This window comes from Heloderma suspectum, chromosome 4, assembly GCF_057233095.1.
Source record: "Heloderma suspectum isolate Gila_16-S chromosome 4, 16-S_ref, whole genome shotgun sequence".
Classification (NCBI taxonomy): domain Eukaryota; kingdom Metazoa; phylum Chordata; class Lepidosauria; order Squamata; family Helodermatidae; genus Heloderma; species Heloderma suspectum.
The window spans coordinates 285,782,078-285,799,625 of NC_139461.1; the positions used below are offsets into that span (position 1 = coordinate 285,782,078).

Consider the following 17,548-nt stretch of genomic DNA (forward strand, 5'->3'; position numbering starts at 1 on the left):
AGTCCAATTATCTGGAGGGCATCGCATTGGCGAACCCAAGCCTAGGATTGAATGGATTGCTCCTAGAATACCGAGCCAGCTTAAGGTTGGCAAAAACAAACAAACTAACTAACTAACAAAAACACACAAAAAAAACATTTGGGCAAAAACATTTTTTGGGAAAATGTAACGTATTATTAGGATTATTATTTTTTAATATCACATTCATTTAGATCAGCAGTGGGCAACTTGTGGCTCTCTAGATGTTTTGGCCTACAACTCCCATCAGCCCTAGCCAGCATAGCCAATGATGAGGGGTAATGGGAATTATAGGTCAAAACATCTGAAGGGTCCAAAGTGTCTACCCCTGCTTTAGATCCAGTGAACTTTTACTTGATTTATATTGTTAGCCTAAGTTTTAAAAAATCAAGGAGAATTAGCAGCTCATATGTGTACCGCAGCCATGATTTCATATGTGAGATTGTGGAACTTGCCAGTTATTCTTTTTCTGAGAGAATGGCTAGACAAGATATGGAATCATGCACTTTAGATGAAATTAATGAACAACATAAGGGTTAAGGAAATAAGACACAACTGAGATATATTTATCATAAATTGACTCCCATTTATTAACTTCTGCAGAATCAAGTGTTCATATCCCATGTACAGCTGTAGGCGTTACAGTTAGAATATTTATGGACTCTCTCTGGATACTACAATTGTTTATAATTTTATTTCTAAATGTTTCTTTTTCCTTTTGTATTTGAATAAATAACTACACTTGAAGAAAAAAAAATGGCCCAATCCAAAAGTTGCAATACAAACAAAATCAAAAAGTCTCATTGAAATTAATGGGATTTGAAGGTTGCAATCCCATGTGTCCCTACTATGAACACAATAGAATTTATTTCTGGAGAGCCAGTGTGGTGTAGTGGCTAGACTGTTGGACTGGGGGCCGGGAGATCCGGGTTCTAGTCCCCACTCAGCCATAGAAGCTCACTGGGTGACTTCGGGCCAGTCACAGCCCAACCTACCTCACAGGGCTGTTGTTGTGAGGCTAAAATGGGCAGGAGGAGGATTATGTACCCCACCTTGGGTTCCTTAAGGGGGAAAAAGGTAGGGATATAAATGTAATAAATAAATAAATGAATTTCTGAGTAACATACATAAGATTGTGCTAGAAATATGTAATTAAGACCCACTGATTTCAATCAGGCTTAAATTTGCTTAGAACGTCCTTTGCATTGTGTCTGAAAAGTGAGGAAATGTATTTATTCATTCATTCATTCATTCATTTCATTTCATTTCTATACTGCCCAATAGCTGAAGTCTCTGGACATGCAACCTATGCTCGGTAATGCATGACTTCTTATCTGCATGCATGGGAATTAATTAGCACACACAAATAAGCAATGGCAACCTTGCTGCTTCTTATGCTACCCAAGGTCCTCGCACTCCCTCCACTCCTCTAATATTTTCACCACAATGGCAAATGTCAAGGGTGTCAAAATAAAACTTGCAGCCAGGATTATATAAACTGAGCATGTTTACATAACTCTCCTAACTCAGTTTGGTTTTGTTGTAGACACACACAATTCATAGGCGGCTGTTTTAATGGTAACACATACATAAAAAAGCAGGATTTTGCTTCAAGTTATTCCTTTTAAAAAATCTGTTTAATTCCCACGCACCCACCCACCCCCGGGAGATTTCACTTCTTGTTTTCAATTAAAGGTTATAAACCTTTGCTTCATCCCTTGAGATCATCTGCATTCACCTTGTAACATCATCTGCTTCGATTTCCATTGTCATTGCTTTGTCTTTCTCCACTTCTTAACTTCATCTCACAGGTACCGTATTTGTGACATTTCAAGCAACACTGCTGTAGACTTTCAATGCCAATAATACTATGTTTCTTCTATTTAGTTTTGATACTCCCTGCCTGATGAGACCTCTTCAAGCAGGACCTTAGAAACTAGGACAATCAAATCCTGCTACACAGATGGGGAGAAAAAAATATTTTGTCATTCTCCCCACACAAATGGAGATGGAGCAGAGTCTTATGTGCACCAGATAGCTCCAAGCAACCCCCTGCACAATCTTTAAGAGAGCTTCTCAATTTGAGAAAGCTATTCCCTCTTTGGATTGTCAGCATTTTCATCTGAAGTTTCTCCTAGAGAAACTTTCCTTTCCTTGTTCTGTTGCAGGGATGTTGAACCTCTTTCATCCTAAGGGACAAATTTAATTTTGGAGAACTTCTTGTGGGCCACATTTTAGTGGTGGACAAGGCTGAAGGCAAAAAGGGTGGGCCTAAACATATCAGCCGATGTTAACATAAAGCTCTTACTGACAGTAACTAAGCATTAGGAGTCTTAGAATGGCGGTGCTATTTAGAATGGCGGTGGAAAAGCCACGAAACCACCAATTAGTGGTCAAGGAAAGGGGGCTGGGTCAGGGGAAGAGGGCAAGGCCTTCTGGGGAACCTCAGAGGGCTGGATGAGACCCCAGGTGGGAGGGATTTGACCCCCAGGCCTGAGGTTCTGCACCCCTGCTCTATCCTGACCCTCACTGAATCTTTAGCTGTCAGGTCTCTTTGCCTGTTATTTGTCAGCTTCCCTTTTTTACATAAGAGCTCTGCTGTATTGGATCAAAGGTCCTTCTAGTCCAGCATTCTGTTCACACAGTAGCCAACCAGCTGCCCACAGGAAGCCCACAAGCAGGACATGGGTGCAACAGCACCCTCTCACTCATGTTCCCTATCAACTTGTGTACATAGGCATACTGAGTCTGATACTGGAGGTAGCATAGAGCCATCAGGACTACTAGCCATTGATAGCCTCCTCCTCCATGAATTTGTCCAATCCCTTTTTAAAGCCATCCAAATTGGAGCCATCGCTATATCTTAAGGTAGCATAATTCCATAGTTTAACTATGTGCTGTGTGAAGTACTTTCTTTTATCTGTCCTGAATCTCCCACCAATCAGCTTCATGGGATGACCCCAAGTTCTAGTATTTTGAGAGAGGGAAAAGATTTTCCCCCTATCTATGTTCTACACAGCATGCATAATTTTGTACATCTCTATCATGTCTCCCCTTAATCATTTTAGTTGCCCTTTTCTGCACCTTTTCCAACTTGACAATATCCTTTTTTAATGCCCTTGATCCTGCCGGAACCGCCTTCCTCAGCCTCCTGATCCAGCTATGTCACCCACCTCCTGGCCTGCTCCAAGGTACCTACTCAGCCTTGAGTGTTAGGGATGAAACTGACATTACTTTAAACCTGCATCTCTTTTTTCATTTGGTGGTATTTTAGTAATCCAAAGTGGAATGCCAGTTGCTCTGGGTAAATCCCAGGCTAATTGAGAAGGGAAGACTTTAAGTGAATGCATGTCCTAAGCAGACACCATATGATTTCTCCCTATTTCCATCCTGCTCCCTTTCCTCTTTGCTCTTTCTCTTTGTTTCTGTGCACATGAAACAATCTGAAGAAGGAAACAGAAGCAACATTTTTCATTAAAAGCCCAATGTATTTGGAGCCCCAAGTGGTCCTTCATTAGGGGCAATTGTATGTAGATGATAGATAGATGATGATAGATAGATAGATAGATAGATAGATAGATAGATAGATAGATAGATAGATTTGCAGGTGCAGTCTTCTATAATCATGCTGTTTATCAGGCCCAGCACAAGGCCTCTTGCCACCTGAGGTGAGAAAGAAGATACGCCACCACATCGTGCCATATCATGATGCCACAATAGCCCCATCCCCTTCATGTGCTACTGCTTACCTTTGCTGCCACATCAACTGTATGAAGAGCCAGGTGGCTGGAAGAAGCACCTGTGGAGCCCTCATGAGACCTCATTAGGCTCTCACAGGAGTTTAGGTGGGACTCGTGAGAGCTCCACACCCATTTCTTCTGGCTGTGTGTGACAAGGGAAGGAGAGGTGGGTGGCTGCTCTAGAGAACTCTGCCAGCTACTCTGTCATTGTGGCAAATGCCATGGCAGGGGAGTGGCTGGCAGGGCTCTCCAGAGCACCCGCTGGAGGCTGTGGTGGTGGGCCCTCCTGGCAGGGTTGGGGGTGAAGTGGCACAGTACAATTAACAGGCCTGAACAGAAACAACTCACTTTTTTCTAAGAACATGTTCAGCAGTGCTGAAAACACACATACACACACATACACACACATACTTTTCAATTATTTTTTGGCACTGCTTGAAAAAAAAAGTTTTTAATAGCCGTTCTCATTTGGCTTTGTTCTCACTTGCCCTCACTTGCCCTCAGGGATGCCACTGGATATCCAAATCCAATTGGGTACACAGGACACCATTCCATTCACTACATGATCCTTTACTGGGTAGGATTACCTATGTGACTAATCCAAGAAGGAGGAAGAAGCAGCAGGTGGGTGGGTGGTGATGGCAATAAAGAAACATCAACAGCCAGGGAAAATAATAGCACCAAACAGGTGCCATTATCTCTGCTCCAAAAATGGCTAGTTTTGAAATTAAAAATTAAAAGAGGGGAATATTTGGTTCCACCTAATTAATGACTAAATTTATCTCTGCATCCTTTTATGGTTTGCTTTTGTACTGTGCTCATTTGGGGAGGTTCCCTCTTGCTCAGCTGTACAAATATGTACACACACAGTCAATATGGCAGGGGGATGATTCAGCAAAACATAAACACGTTTTTGTCCAATTCTCAATGGGAGAGTTAAGCACATGCCTACTGGCCTCCTACTGAAATCAGTGAGGATGAACAGTGCTTAACTGTGGGTTGTGCCCAAATATATTTTGTCACTGCAGCAATGGATCTTCTATTCTTAAATGCACTGATTATAGCCGTCCAGAAGCAAACCCAACAACGTTAGCACGATAATAAGAGTAGATGTACCTCTGCACCATGTGGGATTTTAATTACCACTTTTCAGCTTGCTTCTGATCTGATTTCTTTCACTGAGGATTCCTAGGTCAAGAACAGTGCCCGCTCCAGGTTCTTGAGGGCTCTTGCGCAAGACACGCTCAATGGCCCCTTCCCTCACAGAGTCGACCTTCTCACCTCCACTATCACCAGCTACTACAGTTCCTCATCCTCTTTCTCATCCTTGTTACCATTCGTTTGCTTGACAGGCAGCGAGCCAGTGAGCAAGTAGGCAGTGGCATCTGCTGCTCCCCTGTCTCACCACCACCGTTGACTAGACCAGAACAAGAGGCAGCTGAACAAGCAGATAGCAATGGTGAAGAGGAGGGGAAAGTCCAGGGGACTCTTGTCAGTGGGCCCCTGCTGGAGTATGGGCCCTTGGCAGGTGCCTGACAATACCCACTCTTGACACCAGCACTGGTCAAGAAAGATCTTAGATTTATAGAGCACTGGGACCAGCTGCTAGTGCTCCTATCACATTTAATTCTGATGTACCGCTTCCTTTCCACCATCAAGCCCTAAAGAAACTGAGAGCAAAATCTGGTGGTGTCAAACCCTCTTCTTTAACCCCTGAAGCAGTTTTGCACAGGGTCACAGACTCAATTAAGCTGTAGCAACAATTCTGGTTTCCAAACATATCCCAGCTTTGGCCAAGTGTCGGGACAGTAGGGGTGGTAGAGAAATTTGTTTGGCTTGCATTTTAATGTGAACTTGGTTATTGTTTGACATTTGCCCTTCTCCGAATTTTGCAATGGAATTGACTAATGAAAAAATGCATAGAAAATGTGTATATTAGGGGAAAGCACACAAACAAAAAGCATGTATTCGTGAAAAGATTGTTTAAAATGTATTATATTAGGAAAATGGGTAATATTAGGGCACTTTTATATTAGGCAAAATTGCATATTAAAAATGTATGTATTAGGAAATGCATGTATGTGTATGAATTTTCATGTGAACATTTTGAATTTTTTTTCTTCAAGTGTGGGACAAACCAAATTTAAGTCAGGAAAAATGAGACATTGAGAGAAACTAAAATGGTCAGAGTCATCCATCCTCAGAGGCTGGAGCATAATGAAGAATGGGGCAACCCACCCATGGAAATGTCAACATGACTTCATGGAGGGAGCAATCCTCTGGTGCCTTGACTGATCCAGTTAGAGCTGTGTGCAAATAGCCTCTTGAAATTCTCCACCTTTCTTGTGGGCAGAGAAATCTCAGAGACCATTTCATCAAATTTCTCCAGGGGAGGAGGAATTCTCAACAGTTTTTCCCAGGTAGGGCTCCCCATTGGCAGGGCTTGTAGCACAGCTTCTTTCTTTTTTCCTAAGGGGGTTTGGGTTTTTCATGCTGTAACAGCATTAACTGTCTTGGCAGGCTGGCCTCCAGTTTGCATCCACCACAATGCAGCTGGGGGCAGTGTTGTGTCCAGTTCCAGGGATGAGGTGGAGTTAGTGCTCTGCCAAAATCTGTCCTCCCATTTCCTGAAAGTTTTCTCCCCGCATGGAAGAGGCTTCTATTGTTCTGCCTCATTCAGGATGTTTTATAACTTACTTTTGTGGAGTTCTTGAGCTTACCTAATCACAGCTAGCCTCCCAAGCTGCCTGCACGCCCTGATCTGAAAAAGCAGCATGGATTGTGACAGGGGAGCAGCAGCACAAGGACAATTATTTCTAGGCTAGGAACTAATGCTTTGATCTGGCATGTTTGGATTTTCAAAATTGTGACAGATATACAAGAGACCTCTCAGACAAATGAAGAGCCAATGCAGTTGTGACAAGACCAATCACCTAAGCGCATCTAAAAGATCAGGAGTGGCACATGGCATTGTGTGTTCTCCCCCTGCAGCTTTTTCCATCCTCAGAGAAATCCTGCCCTCCTCTCCAGGAACTTCTGCCATAGTCACAGTTAATGGTACTGACATCGACTGAAGTGAAGGCTAACTGGATTCTAGGGATGGACGAAAGTCCCTTACCTGGTCCTGCAGCTGTTTTCGGTGAGGGGGGGAGGCGCTCTGGTTCTCCCCACTAAATTCTTGGCGGGTGGGGAGGCGCCCCATCCCTCCCCGCCGAAATTCTGGCTGGGGGGGAGCACCCCGTCTCCCCGGCCGTGAAAGAAAAAAGTAAAGTGTAAAAAAAAAAAAAAGTGATAGGCTACGTAACGATTTACGTAGCCTATCACGGCTAGATTTTCAAAGTCAGCCGTGATAGGCTACGTAAAGATTTATGTAGCCTATCACGGCTGACTTTGAAAATCTAGCCATGATAGGCTACGTAAATCGTTACTTAGCCTATCACTTTTTTTTCTTTTTTTTTACTTTACTGGGAAATGGTGGCAGCGGCAGCCGGTCGGAAGACCGGCCGCTGCCGCCGCTGCCACCAAACCGCCGCCAGGACCCACCGCCGAGAGAGACATTCGCACGAGGTAAGTCCCATCCCGGGGGGGGCACGGGGGGGGGGTGTCGGAGAATTTCCCCACCAATTTTGGGGGGCCGAATGCGTTGGCATTCGGAGATTCGTGGAGAAATTCTCCGACATCCCTACTGGATTCCCAGGTCTACCAGAATAATTAACCACCTTCAGGCTCTGCATATTTAGCAGCAGAACCTGAGTAGGCTTAAACATGGTCAGTGCTGGCTCCAGGTTTTTGAGGGCCCTTGGTCAAGATACCCTCAATGGTCCCCCTCCCCCAGAAAGTCCTCCTTCTCACCGCCGTTGTCACTGGCTGCTGTTGCTCCTCATCCTCCTTCTCATCATTGCTGCCACTTGCTTGCCTGACAGGCAGAGACCCAGTGAACAAGTAGGCACTGGCATCTACTGTTTCTCCTTCTCACCATCACCACTGTCTGCACCAGAGTGAATGGCAGGTGAACCAGTAAGTTGCAACGATAAAGAGGAAGAGCACATCCAAGGGGCTCTTGTCAGCGGGCCCTTGCTGGGATGTGGGCCCTTGGCACGTGCTCGACCATGCCAGCCCGCGACAGTGGCCCTGTGTGCCTGTGCCAATGTATCCCCTTTTCAGTGGTTAAGGGGTACAGGAATTTGCTCTGGGGAGGGAGCGCGTGATCCACACCTGACATTTTACTCATGGTTAAGAGACTGGCCCCATTACACCTGTGCCTCAGCATAAGTATACATCCCTGTCATAACCCTGCCGCTGAACAAGTAGCTAAAGCCTGGTTGGATGGACCCATGCCGGTAGCCATGTGTCCTCCTTTAAAGAGCACAGTCCTCTATTTGAAGGGCTGTCAGAGGACAGTCTCCTACATGAAGGCATTGTGTGTCTCTTTAAATTATAGTCATTATTTCTAAAGGTGCATCAAACTATACCTATAAATCAACATGCAAATATTATGCAAATTGGTGTCCTCATTTGTGGCAATGTGTAAGTGTCCACCCTACACACTACGAAATAATGCATCCCCACCCCCCTCTGCACCCTTAAACTTTTGAATGCGAAAGGAAAGGAAAGGAAAGGAAAGGAAAGGAAAGGAAAGGAAAGGAAACGACACCCATCAAAAAGCATGCTTATGGATGAAGACTCTTCTGAAACTGTCTTATTAGGCATTGTCTGCAGCTGCACTTCAGGGCACAGTCTCATCGGTAGAAAGGAAGCCTGTGGAATACCAAACTGCACCTGCAGAACTCAAGACGTCTGTAGGGCAATGTGTAAAAAGCTACAGTGAGTTGCAGTATCTTCTAGATAAGGGGTGGGCAACTTCTGGTTCTCCAGATATTTTGGCCTACAACTGCCATGCTCCCTCACCATTGGCTATATTGCTTAGTGCTGATGGGAGTTATAAGCCAAAACATCTGGAGGTCCAGATGTTGCCCACCCTTGGCCTAAGATGACCACGGGCATTCTTCCCTGTCTCTTTTGGGAGGAAGGTGAAGACTTTTTTTTTAAAAAAAATTCTGCCAGGCATTTTTCATATTACTGTAGTTCTAAATTATTTCTTTTAAATTGGGTATAGTTTTTTGTAAATCAGCTTGGAAACAATGTTGTTGAAAGGAGGTCTAGAAATATTGTAATAAAATAAAATAAATATGATAAATAAATTGCATGATACTCACATTTTCATAACATTATATAAAACACAATTCATTTTTTAAATACCCCCAAAGTATCTTCAGAATATCTGTATCAGAAACGCAAAGAAACCACAGAATTTCTGAGATGTTGGTTTTGAGCCAAATGTCACTGTTGGCTCAGACGTTTATGTTCATAAACTTACGCCCAAGTGGCTGCTCTTTCATTCAGATCTGAATGATCAGTGACTGATTTTAGCATGTTCCCAGGATGAAATCTGCTTGACTGTCAGTTTTCAGAAGCAAAGGAATATAGGCTGATTCTACTAATGAACTTCCTCAGATTTACAGATATCCAGTCCTATATTCCCATTTGTTTATACAATATGCATGCATTGGTATTAAAGGGACTTCCCTTTTGTTATTCAGAAATGCTCCTTACTTAGGCCTCAAACCTTCACACCCCTCTGCAGCAGACTTAGCAGGCACACAGGTCACCTGGTCACAGGATGAGATCTATTCTACTTAAATTGTAATTATAGCAATTATTTTCACATTTGCATCTATACATATAAATCAGTATATACACATTTTATGCAAATCAGTGTCCTCTCTTGTCCTGTTGTTTGGTGATGTATACATGGCCACCCTACCAGCCAGCCAGCAGCCTGAGTACCAGACTGGGCAGCAGTCACCGCCATCTGAAGCTGGGTCTCGTGGAAAGAGGCCTTATTGAGGCCTTCTCCAAGCCTCATCCAGCCAAGTCTCGTGAGACATGCTGAAAACCTCACAAGACAGAGCAAAAGCCTCACGAGACTTAGTGACGTCTACACAGGCCTCGGGACAGCTTCAAACAAATGGTAACAAGGATGAGAAAGAGAATAAGGAGCAGTAGTAGCTGGTGACAGTGGAGGTGAGAAGGTCAACTCACTGAGGGAGGGGGCCATTGAGCGTGTCTTGCCCAAAGGCCCTCAAGAACCTGGAGTGGGCACTGCTCTTGACCTAGGAATCCTCAGTGAAAGAAATCAGATCAGAAGCAAGCTGAAAAGTGGTAATTAAAATCCCACACGGTGCAGATGTACATCTACTCTTATTATCGTGCTAACATTGTTGCGTTTGCTTCTGGACGGCTATAATCAGTGCATTTAAGATTAGAAGACCCATTGCTGCAGTGACAAAATATATTTGGGCACAACCCACAGTTAAGCACTGTTCATCCTCACTGATTTCAGTAGAAGACCAGTAGGCATGTGCTTAACTCTCCCATTGAGAATTGGACAAAAACGTGTTTATGTTTTGCTGAATCAATATGAATCATATTGACTGTGCGTGTGCATATTTGTACAGCTGAACAAGAGGGAAGCTCCCAAATGAGCTGTAAGAGAAAGACCAGGGCACTAAGAGCAGTCACGAGGCCAGAGCCTGAAGAGGGAACAGGAAGAAGCAGCCTAGAGGAGTCTAGGTATGTATGGCTAAGGTAAAGGAACTTCCATTTTACAACTTTTATTTTCTTTCTTTTGTATCACTCAGCTCGATTGTCTAAATACCGTTAATTATGATTTCCTTGCTTAAATTTACCAGCAAACTGCTATGGTTAAACCACAAGTGTCTGGTGTGTCAATCACCCCATGTCTACACCCTAAACCCCACGTTATTGGGAAGGGGAAGTTTGAAAGAAGGAAGGTGGGACTCTTAAGGAGGCAAGAGATCCTTAAGGAGTCACTTACGGGGTCCAGGTCAGAGGGGAACCCAGACCAGGGGCTAACTTGGTGGGCATATTCAAGGCCCTTCTTCTTCCTTCTTATGGTCCTTTATCTTTAAAACAGACTTAGACTGGAAAGCCCATCAAGCAGAGGACACTTTCAAATAGACGACTGTCCTCAGCCAGCCCTGCAAATAAAGGACTGTCCTTTGAGCAACCTGCAAATAGAGGACTGTCCTCTGTAAAGTAGGACATCTCACCGGCAAAGCTGCTGGTGGCTGTGGAATGCTGACCAGTGTAGGTGGAGTGGCAGCTTCACTTCTTGTCTGATCTCGGAAGCTAAGCAGGGTCAGCCCTGGTTAGTACTTGGATGGGAGACCACCTGGAAATCAGGCTTCCTGCACGGAGCAGGTGGTTGGACTTGATGGTCTTGTAGGCCCCTTCCAACCCTATGATTCTATGATTCTAAGAGCCACCGCTGCCACTCTCTTTCTCTTCTGTTTCAAGTGCAGCAGCTGCTGCACATCAATCAGAAGAGAAAGCAACCCATCAGTGACACCTGTGGAGCCAGGTGTGAGCCTTGCTGTGCAGCATCAGTCCAGGCAGCTGCCAGCAATGGCAGGAGTTCCAGCAGCATGGCAGTGGCGGCGTGCCCGCCTGGCCATTAAAGTCCTGGCTAGACAGCTGCTGGCAGTAGGAACTTCAGCAGACCAGCAGTGGCTGCCGGGGGCATGCACTGATTCCAGCAGTGTGGTGAGGGCTTGGGCAGGTGGCAGCATGGGGGCTAGTTCTACCGCCCCTCCCAATCCACCGCCTGAGAAAGTGGCTCAGTGTAGCTCACAATAGGGCCATCCCTGGAACGTTATGAAGAACAACAACGCATCTTCCAAATGCAACCCTCCCTGTCTTAAATTATCAGGGTTACTCACATGGACTTCTGTCCTAAGCAATCAGACTCAGAGGAGGGTTGTGTGTGGTTGTGTTTACAGGTGGCTCTTTAGGAGCCCGAAACAGGGACGAAGTGTCACAAACAAGAGGAGGGACTAGGGATGTATGGACTGCATGAAATCCATTCCATCTGTGTTTTGCAGATTAACAGACACCTTTTGTTCCTTCATCTGCCCATCGGTGGAATCATATTTTTTCTTAGTTTCCGAATTTGTGCAAATTCGTATTTGTGCATGAGCGAAAATGCGTAAATCCCCCCAAAATGCGCAAATCCCCCCAAATGTGCATTTTCATGTTTTAGCCTATGGGGAAACATGCATTTTTGGCCATTTTTTAAAAAAAAATTGCATATTTTTCTATAGTGAAACTTGCACAAAATTGGGAAAGTTAGAAAAATGGTCTGCAAGTCTGCAGAATCTGCCTGATGGGGAAAGCCGGTCTGCTGTGGAATCCACTGGTCAGATTCATCAAAATCCAAACTCACTTGGTTCTGTTGCCGATTTCTCCAATGTCCCTGGGAGGGTCAGATCCTCCCCTCCCCAAGAGGGTGAAACTGCAGTCTTAATTTGTGACCATGTCTGGGTACTGTATTGATTAGCAACTAGAATTTTTAACTCAGAGGAATACATTGGGAAGGCAGTGTTCAAAACCCATTCCTCCCCAACCAAAAATGATACACATTCACCAGATCTCTCCTCCCTCTGCTTCAAGCACTGCATGATTGGGGGACTTCAGGGGGAATCCTGAGCTCTACGTCCAGAAGGGAAGCTAGAATCCAGTGTGTAAGATTCTACCACTTCAGCTGGATTGCTTGGGGAAGGAAGGATGGCAAAAAATCTCTAGGCATATGGCTGGTCCCTTTAAGAGGTATGCTCTGCTCCCTGGTAATTCTCTGGCTCCTCCAGTGCCACCACACCACATCAAGGGCTATGACTTCACACTGACTTTGGTTGAACGGTGCCACTTTATACCAGCAAAATCTGCTCTGAAAAGAGGAACGCTACTCAGAGATTGAAAACGATTAGAAAATGTCTCCCGTTGACCTTACCGAAACTCTGAACAAGGGTTGCAAGTGTCTAAATGCTGCATTTTTTTACAAAACGAGTGAGGGAAAGGCGGAAAGTGTGTGACAGTGAGAGAAAGCGCAATCATTCCCTCCAGAGTACTTTTCCAAGAGCTGCCTGATGCTGTATTAGCCAAGTCTAAATGAAGAAACCATCTTATGACTCATACTTTCCAGTCTCCGTAATCCGTCAGCGGGTTTTCAGACTAAAGAGTTTTCCTCTCCCTGACATCGTTTTTGCCATAATGTATGCACCTGCCTTTCAAAGAGAGAGAGAGAGAAAGAGAGAGAGAGGAAGGGAGAGAGAGAGGGAGGGAGAGAAAATGCCCTTAAAAAAAAGGGAAAGTCTGACAGCAGAGAAACAAAAAGAGTCATTTTATATATTTGACAGAAGGTGTAAATGAAGCCAACCAGACTTCAAGATTATGAAGCCAGAAAGGGGGAGGGGAAGCATCCAGGCGGAGAAAAAGTGTCCTTTTGTTCACATGCATTAACTTGCTGTTAGGCTGCTAGTAAATGCAGCCATCAAAAACAAACCATCAGTGCTGATCTTTAAGAAACACAGAACACTATAGTCATGTGGAAGGCAGAGGAGTACAATACAGTCATGCAAATGGCTCTCAAACCTTTTAAGCAAGGGCCTGCTTAGATGTTACACATCTTGTACAGGTTGTGGGGAGCCCTTACTAAAGCTGACGTGACATGTGTCAGCGAAACGTGAAAAAACTCCAGACTTGTCATGTTTGCAGCCCTCAGTGTGCGGTGCCTATATCTGTTAGCAGTGCATGTCCTTGGTGGTGGCAGTATAAGAGTATCACATATAATTTAAACCCCCACCCCCAATAAATAGCATATAAAAGCAGCATAAAATCTAGTCCACTTAGGGCTAAAGGTTCCTAAAAGGTCTGGAAAAATTTAAATGTCTTTGCCTGATGCTGAAAGGGTGACAGACTAGGTCCCAAGCAAGCTTTCCTGGGGGAGACCATTCCACAGATGGGCCACCACCAACAAAAAGGGTCACAACCTGCCTTATCTTGTTTGGCAGGAGCACTCAGGGAATGCGCAGCCCTCATGGAGATAGGCAATTCTGCAGTACCAGTGGAGGGTGGTGGCTCCAATGTCAGTGGGGCGAGGCAATTCTGCAGTACCAGTGGAGGGTGGTGGCTCCAATGTCAGTGGGGCAGTGAACCAGTTCTGACAGGCTCTGACTGAAACCTGGAGCGGATCTATTGCCCCACTGACACTGGAGCCACCAGCCTCCACTGACAGGTCACCCGATTCCAACCCATGGAGGGCTTTAAAGGGCAATTCCAGCAGCACTTGGAATTGTGTTTGGGAACAACATTACAATCTTTATGGATAGTTTCAGCAGGAGTAAGAGCTTTTTCATAAGATCTTACAATATTAGTGTGTAAGATCTAAATCAGATCTAAGGGGATGCATAAATCAAACTTTTACTTGGGACACTGCCATTGCAGAGATGCAAAGCCCTATTCCCCTTTGTGCTGAGCTGTATCTAATGAATTCAGGCTGTGATCCAAACTGCTTGTTGCTAAGGTCCCTGAACCCACCATGGTTCTGGAGGTACCGGAAGTACACCTCCAGGTTTAAATCAAAGGTCAACACTTGGGTATCTTTATTCAGGGTCACAATATCCCAAGCCCCATAAGAACATATGAAGAGCCATGCTGGATTGGACCAACCAAAGGCCTATCCAGTCCAGCATCCTGTTCCCACAGTGGCCTTCCAGACACCCCAATGCAAAGCCCAGAAGAAGGACATATGCGCAATAGCACCCTCCTGTTCATGTTCCCCAGCAACTGGTATTGCACACAGCCTTTCATACTGGAGGTAATATATAGCCATCAGGACTAGTAGCCACAGATAATCTCATCTTCCATGAATTTGTCTAATCCCCTTTTAAAGCCAGCCAAGTTGGTGGCCATCGCTACATCTTGTGGCTGCAAATTCCATACTTTAACTAGGTGCTGTGTGAAGACGTACATCCTTTTGTCTGTCCTGAATCTTACACCATTCAACTTCATGGGCTGACCCTTCATGGGTTCTCGTATTATGAGAGAGGGAGAGAAACGTCACCCTATCCACTTCCTCCACACCGTGCTTTCTCCAGCTAGAGATGGGGCAATTGTCTTAACAGTGTGAATGTCAGAGTCCTTGTCAAATCTCCTGAAGAGTAAAATGGTTTTGAAAAAGCTTGGCAATACAGCGGTCCCAGTGGAGGTGGGTGACTCTGATGTCAGTGGGGCAGTGAATCTGCTCTAGGTTTCAGTCAGAACCAGTCAGAACTCTAAGGGAGCAATCCTATGGCCGCTAGTCAGCGGCTAGATGGCCATAGGATACATTGGTTTCCGAGAACCAACCTTCCCCCCCTCCCACGCTGCCTTGCAGGCAGCTCCGAATGGTCCCACGCTCTACACTTGGAAGAGGAGCACAAAGCAGAAAAAGCGGGGTGTTTCCGGGGGTGTCCCTGGGTGGGGAATGCGTAAATGCTGGTACGACACATCCTATGTGTCATCCGGCAGCTACTTCCCCCGCTCCGCCTCCCTATGGCTAGACAGCTGAAATTGGCTGTCTAGCTGCAAATGCAGGCTGGCTAAAGCCCGGAGGGGACGATCCCCTCCGCGCTTCTCCTGCCCTGCATTGGATAGGTGGTCGGCTCGGATAGGATTGTGCCCTAAACGAGCTATCCAAAGTGCTTCCTATTTACTAGAGTCCTACATAGAGTAGGTGAAGCTTTATTCATACAACTTACAAGGGCAGTGCATGCCACCAGTGCCGATTGTGCGAAGAAGATCCTACTTGCACTGGGCTGATAGAGTTTGGTAGAGCAGCAGGCTGCTTGCAGAGGCTCCCAAATCACTCTCTGCAACCCATTATGATGTTGTTCTTGTTCTACAGTCCATGGGAGCAGGCTCCTAGTCAGAATGCATGATGGTGGGGCGCTGCCTGATGGGGAGGGGTCAGTGCTGGGTGACAGGCAGGGGGTCAGCGATGCTAGGGGCAGGCATGCATCGTGATTGCTCCCAGCTCTTTCTGATAGTTGCCACAAAGTCAAACTACATGTTACATTAATTGTGTAGTGTGTAGCTGAGCCTTTTTTTTTTTTTAGAGTAAGTGTGCACAGCCCTGATTTGGACCGGGACCAGCACACACTGGAGGGGAGGATTCAACCTCCACACACACACATTTTCTTCACGAAATCCCATCCCCCTCCCTCACATGGAGATTTTAAAAAAGGAAAAAAGTCTCCTAAGACTCCAATGGAGCCCCCCCCCATTTTTAAAAAAAATCTCCATGGGCTGGGGGTGTGGGACATGAAATTTCAAAAAGCAAAGGGGGGGGGGAGTTTAATACTCTCCTCCCAGTAAGCACTGGTCCCAATCCAAATCAAGGCTGCATGCACTTACTCTAAAGTAAAAAAGAACAGAACAGGATCAGCTACATGCTATGCAATTAATGTAACATGTAGTTTGACCCTCAGATATTTGCCTCCACACAGTGCTGTTATAGAAGAACCAATGAAAACCACAGTACTCAGCCTTGGATCGAAGCTGGGGCAGAGACTGCAGCCGTTGGGGAAAGGAGAAGTCCTCCTCCCTAATCTTTATATTGGAGGTAGGGATGTCGGAGAAAGCCACAACCAAATAAAATGAGTTTGAATTTCTGTGAACCCAACCTGCAGAGCAGCAGTGGAGAGCTTTTCCAAATCACACAGATTCCATGGGCTTGTGGACTGGGTTTTTTTTTTGGGGGGGGGGGATTTGTGCAACTGCATAGTTGTGGAAGTGCATATTAGCACTATTGCACCCTTGCAAACCGTAATGAAATTCTCGTCCATCCTTAAAACAAAATCCGATCCCCTCAATGAGCAGGCCATGGAACAAAAGACGCCTGACCATCTGTGAAACACAGACGGAACTGATCTGATTTAACAAAATCCATACAACCCTGGTTGGAGATAGGTTCTTTTCCCCACCAAGTCTGCTGCCTTTTTCTACTCTACTGGCTGGAATCCCTCTCTTGCCCATGCAGAGTGAGAGGACATTCCCAGAGGCAGTCTCTGGGTCAGCTCCTCAGATTTGGGCCCATGAGGGGTATATTATTCAAGTTGTCCCTCTACCCATTTCAGCAGCTGTGTCAGTCACAGTGTAGCATTGTGGCTCATGCCACAGTGTCATGCAGAGGTTAGCACAGCCCACCCTAAATACTGATTTGCTGTTGCAGCAAGTACTCGGATTGGGGTGTTAAGTCATTTGGGATTAAATTTTCAGAAGCACGTACGTCCATAACACAATATAATACAGCCAGACATGCTTAGAGCAAATCACCTTATCCAGTCTATATTTTAAAAGCCTTATTACCCAGATTAGAACATATAAATAAGGCTGCCAGCTATTTCAGGAATGTTTAGGCCAAGTGATGATGTCATACCACTTCTGTGACCGATTCACATCCTGGGATTACTATTTCTATGGATCCTGTTACTATTCTCCATCCTGCAACTAAGCTGTATGTAGCCATCCTCATTAGGAAAAGGAAGAGGAAAGCTCGGATGCTGTGCTCACAATAAATCATGAGAACCAACATCTATGCAGGTGTGTTTCTTTTTCAAGTCGTTATATGAGTCCTTATAGAATTTTACATCCCTCCACATCAGTGACAGGGGAACAGGATGCACAAGTGCCTTTGGGAATGTATATGTAGGTAAGGATGTTGAAGAAATCTGCAATGAAACCAAACAAGTTCAGATTTTCATGAATCCAACCCATGGATTCTGCAGCAACCCACCCCACCCCCCATTGCATGGATTTATATGGATCCTGTTACTATTCTCCATCCTGCAACTAAGCTGTATGTAGCCATCCTCATTAGGAAAAGGAAGAGG

General features: G+C 45.2%; 1 protein-coding gene across 1 annotated transcript in view; it reads right to left on the minus strand.

Annotated features, from left to right (window-relative positions):
• Positions 1-17,548, minus strand: part of KCNB1 (potassium voltage-gated channel subfamily B member 1) — a 299,115-nt gene that overhangs the window by 219,927 nt on the left and 61,640 nt on the right. The window lies entirely within an intron of this gene.